Source organism: Microtus ochrogaster, linkage group LG2, assembly GCF_000317375.1.
Source record: "Microtus ochrogaster isolate Prairie Vole_2 linkage group LG2, MicOch1.0, whole genome shotgun sequence".
NCBI classification, from domain to species: domain Eukaryota; kingdom Metazoa; phylum Chordata; class Mammalia; order Rodentia; family Cricetidae; genus Microtus; species Microtus ochrogaster.
The window spans coordinates 2,054,890-2,062,792 of NC_022028.1; positions in this window are offsets into that span (position 1 = coordinate 2,054,890).

Genomic DNA, 7,903 nt, shown 5'->3' on the forward strand with positions numbered 1-7,903 from the left:
CACACACACACACTACCTTGCAGGTCGGCATACACACTACCAGGCAGGTCGGTGCACACACACACACACACACACACACACACACACACACACACACCCAAGCAGCCCCCATACCTTGAGTCTCAGGTTTTTTTTCTCTGTGCTCTCACCCAGCCCGTACAGCCTGCCTGCTGCTGTGTTCCTGGGAGGATCCCAGTCAGCACAGTGCAGATCAAGGGCAAACAAAGGGTCCCATCTGGTGCACCCAAGTGGTTGGACAACTGAGGCCTGGTGAGCACCTTCAGCGGCAGATTTACAGAGACAAACATGGCAAAAACAAACAAACAAACCAGTAAATAGAGAACACAGAATGTTCATGTAGTCAAAAGAGACTGGTCAGAAGCAAAACATGCAAATATTTAACTTGGCTCAGCTGACTTCCTCTCAATCCCTAGTATCCAATAGCCAGGCAGTCAAACTGACTTTTACCTAGTGCCCCGGGTGGGGATACGTTACCTCCTCAGGTACCTCTCTGTCTCCAGATGGGACCCCACCAGAAACCGTACCAGGTGCCTTCTATGACTTACCAATGGAAACCTCCTCAGACAGGTGCCTGCGGGCTTCTTGGTGATTCAGCAGTTGCTGCAACAATCCCCTAAATTGGAGGCATGCATCAGAGCCCTGGGGCCCTGGGATATCTTGAAGGTTCACACCACCTCTGGAGGTAGCATTCACACTGAAGCAGCAGAACAAACTCCATTTTGAGAAAGAACTCCATTTTAGACAGGACCTATCCAGGGAGGGTGATGGAGCCCAGCAGAGTCATAAACATTCCCAAGACACTGTGCCTGCCCTGGTCAAAGTGACCCACCAGGGTGTCCAGACATCTGCTTGCTTCAACTTTGACCCACCAAGGTGTCCAGACATCTGCTTGCTTCAAATGCCCTTGTAGGTATCGGATTAACCGCTGTTTTGAAATTCTTGTCTGCTGACAGTCAGTGTTTTAAAATTCCCCTTATCCCGAAACACCAAGGCTTGAGCCACCCTGCTTGCAGCTTCTCCTTTAAAAATCCCCTTACCCGGAAGCCTGGGACCATTCTCCTCCACTCACTGTGTTGGAGGGTCGGATTGTGGTCTGAGTTAGCTAACTTGTAACTAATAAACTCCAGAGTGTTTGTATCAGATACTGGCTCTAGGGTGGTCTTGTTTGGGGTCCCACGACACAGGCATGAGCATTCATTCCGGAGTCCCAGAGCAAAGGTCTGACTTCAGAATTTGGGTTGGGCCCTCTGATTGTTAATCCCAGCAAAGGAGAGTAAAGTCTCAAATTCTTTGGTCAAATTTTACACGTTTTATTTTCTCTCAGACAGGGCTAGCTCCCTCAAGTGGGGTTTGAGAAAATAGCACTGGGTGTAAGAAAAAGTGGGGCTTATATAGTCCAAGAACAATAAGGCTAGGTAGGGGCTTTCAAGGGCCAAGGATTTACAGAGGAATATTGGTTATGTAGGAACTTGGCTGCACATCTTCGAATTATTTGACAGAACATCTTATCCCCAGGGTGGAAGTCAGGGCATAGGGTATGGAACATATCAAATTCCAGAAAATGGGTCACGACCTGGTTAAACCCAAGTTTTACAGAAAACAGAAATAAAATTATTTTGACCTTGTAACAAGATGGCTTTTAATCTTAAGATGGAATCAGGCTGGTCTGTCAGAGTGTCTTAATTAAGCATACAGAAACCTACAGAGACGTGCACCTTAAACATGCCCCAACTTTGTCAAACCCTAAATTTAAAAATGAAGACTGTAAAGAAGAAGATGGCTCAAATCCATGAAATGAAAAACCCATGTTCTTGCTGGGCAGTTGGTGGCACAGGTCTTTAATCCCAGCATTCGGGAGGCAGAGGCAGGGGGATGTTTGTAAATTGGTGGTCAGCCTGGTCTACAGAGTGAATTCCAGGAGAAGTTCCAAAGAAACCCTGTCTCAAACACACACACACACACACACACACACACACACGAAAGAAAGAAAGAAAGAAAGAAAGAAAGAAAGAAAGAAAGAAAGAAAAAACCCACGTTCTCTCTCACGTGGTATAAGCTGGAATTTTACGCTAATCTTTCTTTCCACTGAAATTTATTTATGACACTATGTTTGAAGTGTTTTATCTCCCCCCCCATGTCCATGTTTAGATGTTTTCTCTGTTGTATAAATATTGATATAATAGAAACCTGATAGCCATACAGACTCAAAGTGATTTTACAGGAAAAAGGACCATTTGGAGGAGAAATTATGTATCTCCCTATAATGGTTATTAGAACTCCACAGAATTCAAAAGTGTAAAGTCAGGGCTTAGGATATAGCTTAGTGATTGAGCTCCTGATTAGCAAGTACTAGAAATTTGGTTGGTCCTCAGAGCCACCTGGGAACACAGAGAGAGAGAGAGAGAGAGAGAGAGAGAGAGAGAGATAGAGAAGGGAAGGAAGCCAAGGGAATGGGAAGCTGGTGGAGGAGAGGAGGGGAGAGGACAGGGAAAATGTGTATCATGTATGTATATCTCTATGGACCTGGTATCTATACATGTGTGTAAATACATATCATGGTCCTGACGATTGAATCAAGGTCCTTTAAAATTAATTTAATATTAACAGACAAGTGCCATGTGGCTACATCCCAGCTCAATTTCTGAAGGCTCAGGGTCGCATGGTGGACATCAGAGTTTATGACCGAGATGCTTGCTGTTGCTGGTGAAATTAACTGTATGGTGCTCCTCAAATGTTCCACACATGACCGCTTTGTGTGGCTATGCCTCCCTGCTTTGCAGGGCTATTTTTTCTGATTTTCAGGGATATTCCTCCTTCCATTGCAGTTGAAGTGATTTGTCCTTTTTGCAATGAAAAGAAATACATTATTTTACCATGAGGAGGGACATATATGTACATGCCATGGCACATATGTTGAGGCCAGCGGAGGCCAGAGGAAGGCCTGTGGCAGTCAGTGCTCTCTTTCCTCTAGGTGAGTCCTTAGGATCAAACTTAGTTGTCAGCTCAGAAGCAGGCACCTTCATCTCCTGAAACATCTTGTGTGGCCCAAAATTATTAGCGAGGAGGCGTGGGGGTGGGAACGCATGGCACATGTGGGGTTGAGAGGAGGATTTTGAGGAGTCAGTTGTCTCCGTCCACCTTTGGGTAGGTTCTGGGGCTAAACTCAGGTGGCCAGGCTTCCCAAATAAACCATCTCGTCCTCCTTTTTATGAATTTGAAGTCACTCTGTTATTTTGAAAAAGGGCTCTCTTCCCAGCTATGTGCTCTGTAAATCCTGCTTTGTCCACAGCTCCTCCTGGAGCTGGGTTTCTGGAATCTCCTTTGGTGCCATCATTTTCAGTTTTAATAAAGTCAAGCATCTGACCCTGGGTTTGTGCCTTTGATGAGTTATAAAAAGTCGCCTTCCACGCAGAAATCTTGCGAACTCTTTTATTTTGCTGAAACAGGTCTTCACTATGTAGCCCAGGCTGTCCTGGAGTTCTGTGTACATCAGCCTGGCCTCAGGCTCACAGAGATTCACCTGCCTCTGCATCCTGAGTGTTGGCATTAAAGACGCGTGCCACCCTGCCCATTTCATTTTATATTTTCTTCCAAAGGTTTTATTGTTCAGCTCTTCACATTTAGCTTCTGCTCCATCTGGAATGTATTTTTGTATAAGACATAGATAGGAATCTAATTTTAATTTCCCCCATATGGGTAGATGATGGCTGTGCCAGCCTTTCCCCTGACTGGGAATGTCTGCTCCATCAAATCCCACACCTCCCACTCTCTAAGAGCGGCAGCCTGTTTCTCTCTTCCCAGCTCAGCTGCCTCAGTCAGTTCTCCATTCCAAACACAGCGGTAAACACGAACAGCTTTGTGGTGAGTCTTGGCTTCTGGCAGGGTAAGTCCACCCCTTCTCCCCATAGGCTGCTCCCCAAATTCATCTTTAGCTATGTTATTGTTGCTGCGGTTGCTTTGAGACCAAATCTGGCTAAGTAGTCCTGGATGACCAAGTCATGGACCAGCCTGGCCTTGAACTCACAGAGAGCTACCTCCGAGTGCTGTGGTCAAAAGTGTGAGCCTCCATGCCCAGCCTCTGGTGTTTGTTTTTATTTTGCTGTTATTGCTGTGGCTGTTGACACCACACAAAGCCTCTCCTGGGAGGTGACTTGAAACAAGCCTTGAGGTGTAAAAGGAGAGGCTGAAGGTACACTCTTCACCTGTGGCCTGGGCAAGAAGGAGGGAAAGCTAAGGCTGACCCTCAGGGACTGCTGGAGAAGGTTGTGGGTGGGGAAAGGGTCAAGAAGCACCTCTGCTCCGGGATGTTCTCCCAAGGGAAACACACATATACATGTCTGAAATTTCTACAAAAAGCTGTAAAAAGCATACAAACAACGTCTGAAAACTTTAAAGCATGATTTAAAAGAACATTAAGGGGAGGGGCCTGCAGAGACTCTGGGTGCTTAGAGGCTAAGGTGCCTCTTCCTTTCCCAGAGGGATCAAGCTCAGTTCCCAGCACCCAGGCAGGAGGGACAGGAGAGGCTCACAACTGCCTATAACTTCAGATCCAGGTTTCTGATGCCCTCTGCTGGGGCCTCCGAGAGCGCTTGTATGCGTGTGGTTCCTGTACACACACAGAAATAAAAGTTAACAAAAAGTAAATAAAAAAAGAGAAAGCAGGCCAAGGCTGATGGGCACTGCTGCCTGCTCACTGACTGTGGCAACAACACGGAGCACTGCCTCGGCTCCTGTGGCCAGAACTTCCCACAGCTGTGGACTGTGCCTTCAGCTGTGTGGCCAGCTCACCCTTGGGTCATTTATGTTCTTTTTTGGGGGGGGGTGCTTTGTCATAGAAACAGGAAATGAAACTCCTCAGACATCCCTGATCTAGGGTACAGGCTTGCTGCAGAAGCCCGAGGCCAGGAGAGGTGAGGGCACCATCCCCAGGGCACGTTCTGGAAAGGCCCCCAGGCCTTCAGTGGTTGCTCCTGTAGAGCAGGGAAGAAGGATCACAAATTGACTTCTCTGGAGCCGCTGGCAGGTTAGGAATTGCTCACCTTGAACCTCTCAGCAGAGTGAGCTGCACCTGTGTTGTCCCCTGCTGCATTCGAGGCTCCTGTCACTTAGGTTGCTCCCTGTCCTATCCTGGCCCCTATCCATCCCTCCAGCTAAGCCATGACTGTCATTGTTGAGTCACATGCCTCCCCCAATACATACACAAAGAGATCCGTGAGGGAGCAGGGACCAGAAACACAGTGGTACAAACACCAGGATCTGCCATCTCCCAATTGCTTACCTGTGGACTCAGAGTACGTCCATCTGTAGAATGTAGTATATATCTAACTGTAGAATGGAGGAATGTGCATACATAGGGGTGTTTGGGTTCTTCATCCATATAGAGGTAAGGGCACACTGCAAGTGTTCCCAGCTACATCCTAGACTCAGTCTCTCTAGCATCAAGCTTGAGTGTAGAGCCTGGCTTTCCCAATTATCCATCAATACCGCCCAGTGAAAACAGCATAGTCAGCTCTAGGAGTTCCAGTCAGAGAAAAACCTTTGGGTTTTGACAGTTCATGAGGAGCCCAACACCCAGGACGAGCCATCGGCAGGAGAACAAATTCAAGGAACAGGCAATAAAAATGAGCTCTCAGAGGACATTGTAGACTGAAACCCAGACCCAGAGCAAAGGTCCTGTGAGAGTCAAGAAGTGACAAAGAGCCATGACCCAGGGCAAGACAGCTGGACTCTGTCAGGGGTAGGAATCACCCAGTCTCTCGCACTGAAACCTGTGCTGCTGGAGGAGGACATGAGAAGACAGGGTCCCCAGGAGCAGGGATGCACTCAGCATCCCACTCCTTCCCTGGCCCCGCCTCCCTCAGTCTGAGTGCCTGTCTCACAGGGGCAAGCAGTCTGAGTCTGCATGGAGCCTCAGGCTGAGGACAGATGGCATCTTCTGCCCGAGGATCCTGCAAGGAGGATGTGGCACAGATGGCGCAGTAGACACCGTCAGCAGGTGAATGGCGGTCCTCCAGACGGCAGAGCAGCCCTCTGGACTCTCACTGAGACATGTGGCCGGTTATGGCAAAGAAGCTCCCTAGTTCTGCTGTGGGTGGAAAAGCCTCAGAAGACAGGCCAGTGAAGGGCACTGCCCACATCTCAGTTTTCTTCCTGGCAGGGTCACCAGAGTTCCCGAGCGGGGATGGTTTTAGTAACAGACTGGTGTGGGGAGGAGCTGGGGGTTGAGTGGATCTCCTCAGCTGACTTCGAGTTCCTGGAGAACTTACACAATCTACCTGGGTTTCAAGAGCCAGTGGAGAGGAAGTGGTGGTCACCGAAGGGAGGCAAGCATCATCGAAGGCGCTGGCCCAGGTCTCTATGCACGTAGACTGTCCCAGCAGCACTGGCCCTAGGCCGCCAGAGCGGAGCCACCAGGGGTCCACAAGCCCTCTCCATCATACTGTTCACCATCCTCCTTGAAGAAAGTGTGGCCCAACAGTCTGAGACCATCTACACTGTAGGAAGTTGTTCCTCTGCTGCGACGCAGCTTTATTCCTGCGTGCTCTGCCGTGTGCGCTCAGCCCTCAGTTTCTGGTTTCCACCTCTTGGGCAGCTGCCTTGGCCGGCTGGAGTCTGTTTCTAGAGATGCTAGCATATTCCACAGAGAGAATGGGGTCAGGCGAGGGCTTCTGGTAGGGCTGGGAACTGCTAGAGATGGAGTCCTGAAGGCTCGCGTGGTTGAGGTGGATGAGGGAAGCATAACAAATGGCCTCTGTGTCCTCAGTGGACAGGATCTGTTGATTGATGTCCTGGGATCAAAGTAAACAGATGTGTGTTGATAGAGTAGCAGCTGTGGTGACCAGTGACCCGTTAGTCACCAGAATAGGACAGAGGGACAGGACCGGAACACAGGCTGGAGAGATGGTAGGTGCCTGAGAGCTCTGGCTGCTCATCTAGAGGACCTGGATTTGGTTCCCAGCAACCACATGGCAGCTCACAATGGTCTGTTGGCTCCAGTCCAGGGGATCTGACTCCCTTTTCTGACCACCTCAGGCACCGTATACACATGGCATACATGCATGTAGACCAAACACTCATAAACATAAACTAAGAATAAATAATCCTTTTCTTTACAAAGATATGAGGTGTGGTACTGTACCTGCAGAGACTCTGAGTAGGGGTGGCAGGGAAAGCTGCCTTTCCTGACACTGAGCCGACAAGAACTGGCCTCTCCTAGTTCCTGCTCCAAACAGGAAGCAGGCTTCACTCCAAATCCACGGAACAAATACCCCGGTGTTGGGGAATAAGAAACCATTAATCTGAGTATATTTAGTGTAGGGGATAGAGCACAGGTTTTTGCATTTGCATGGCAAGGTCTACCAGTGAGCTACAGCCCCAAGCTTTGTGGACTGGGTCGCATTAGATTGCCCAAGCTGGCTTGAAATTGGAGACCATCTGGCCTCAGCCTCATAAATGCTGCTACTGTACCCTTCAAGGAACTTTTCAACAAGCTCTCCAAGTGAATCTTGTGCACATTCAAACTGGACGAGGGCTGAGTTAAAGGGACTTGTTAGAGACGCACTTCATGGAATCGATTCTAGTTTCTAATAAGAGCTGGCTTAGGTGGCCTGGAGCCTTCTAGTTCTGGGTGTCTTTAGTACTAAGAGTCTTGGGTCTGCAGGGGAGACAGAGCTACCCACACAGCCCAGTCCTCAGGAGGACTTAGGGGACATGGTTCATCTCATTTTCCCACACTGACTGGACCAGCAGCAGCTAGTCTGTACTGGTTGTGTCCTAAAACACAGGAAAGGCTGTCGCCCATAAAGGTGATGGCCAAGAACTGGTTCTACCAAATCCGCCCCTCCCCGTCTCTTCTTTGTCTGTTTGTCTTTCTGTTTCCCTC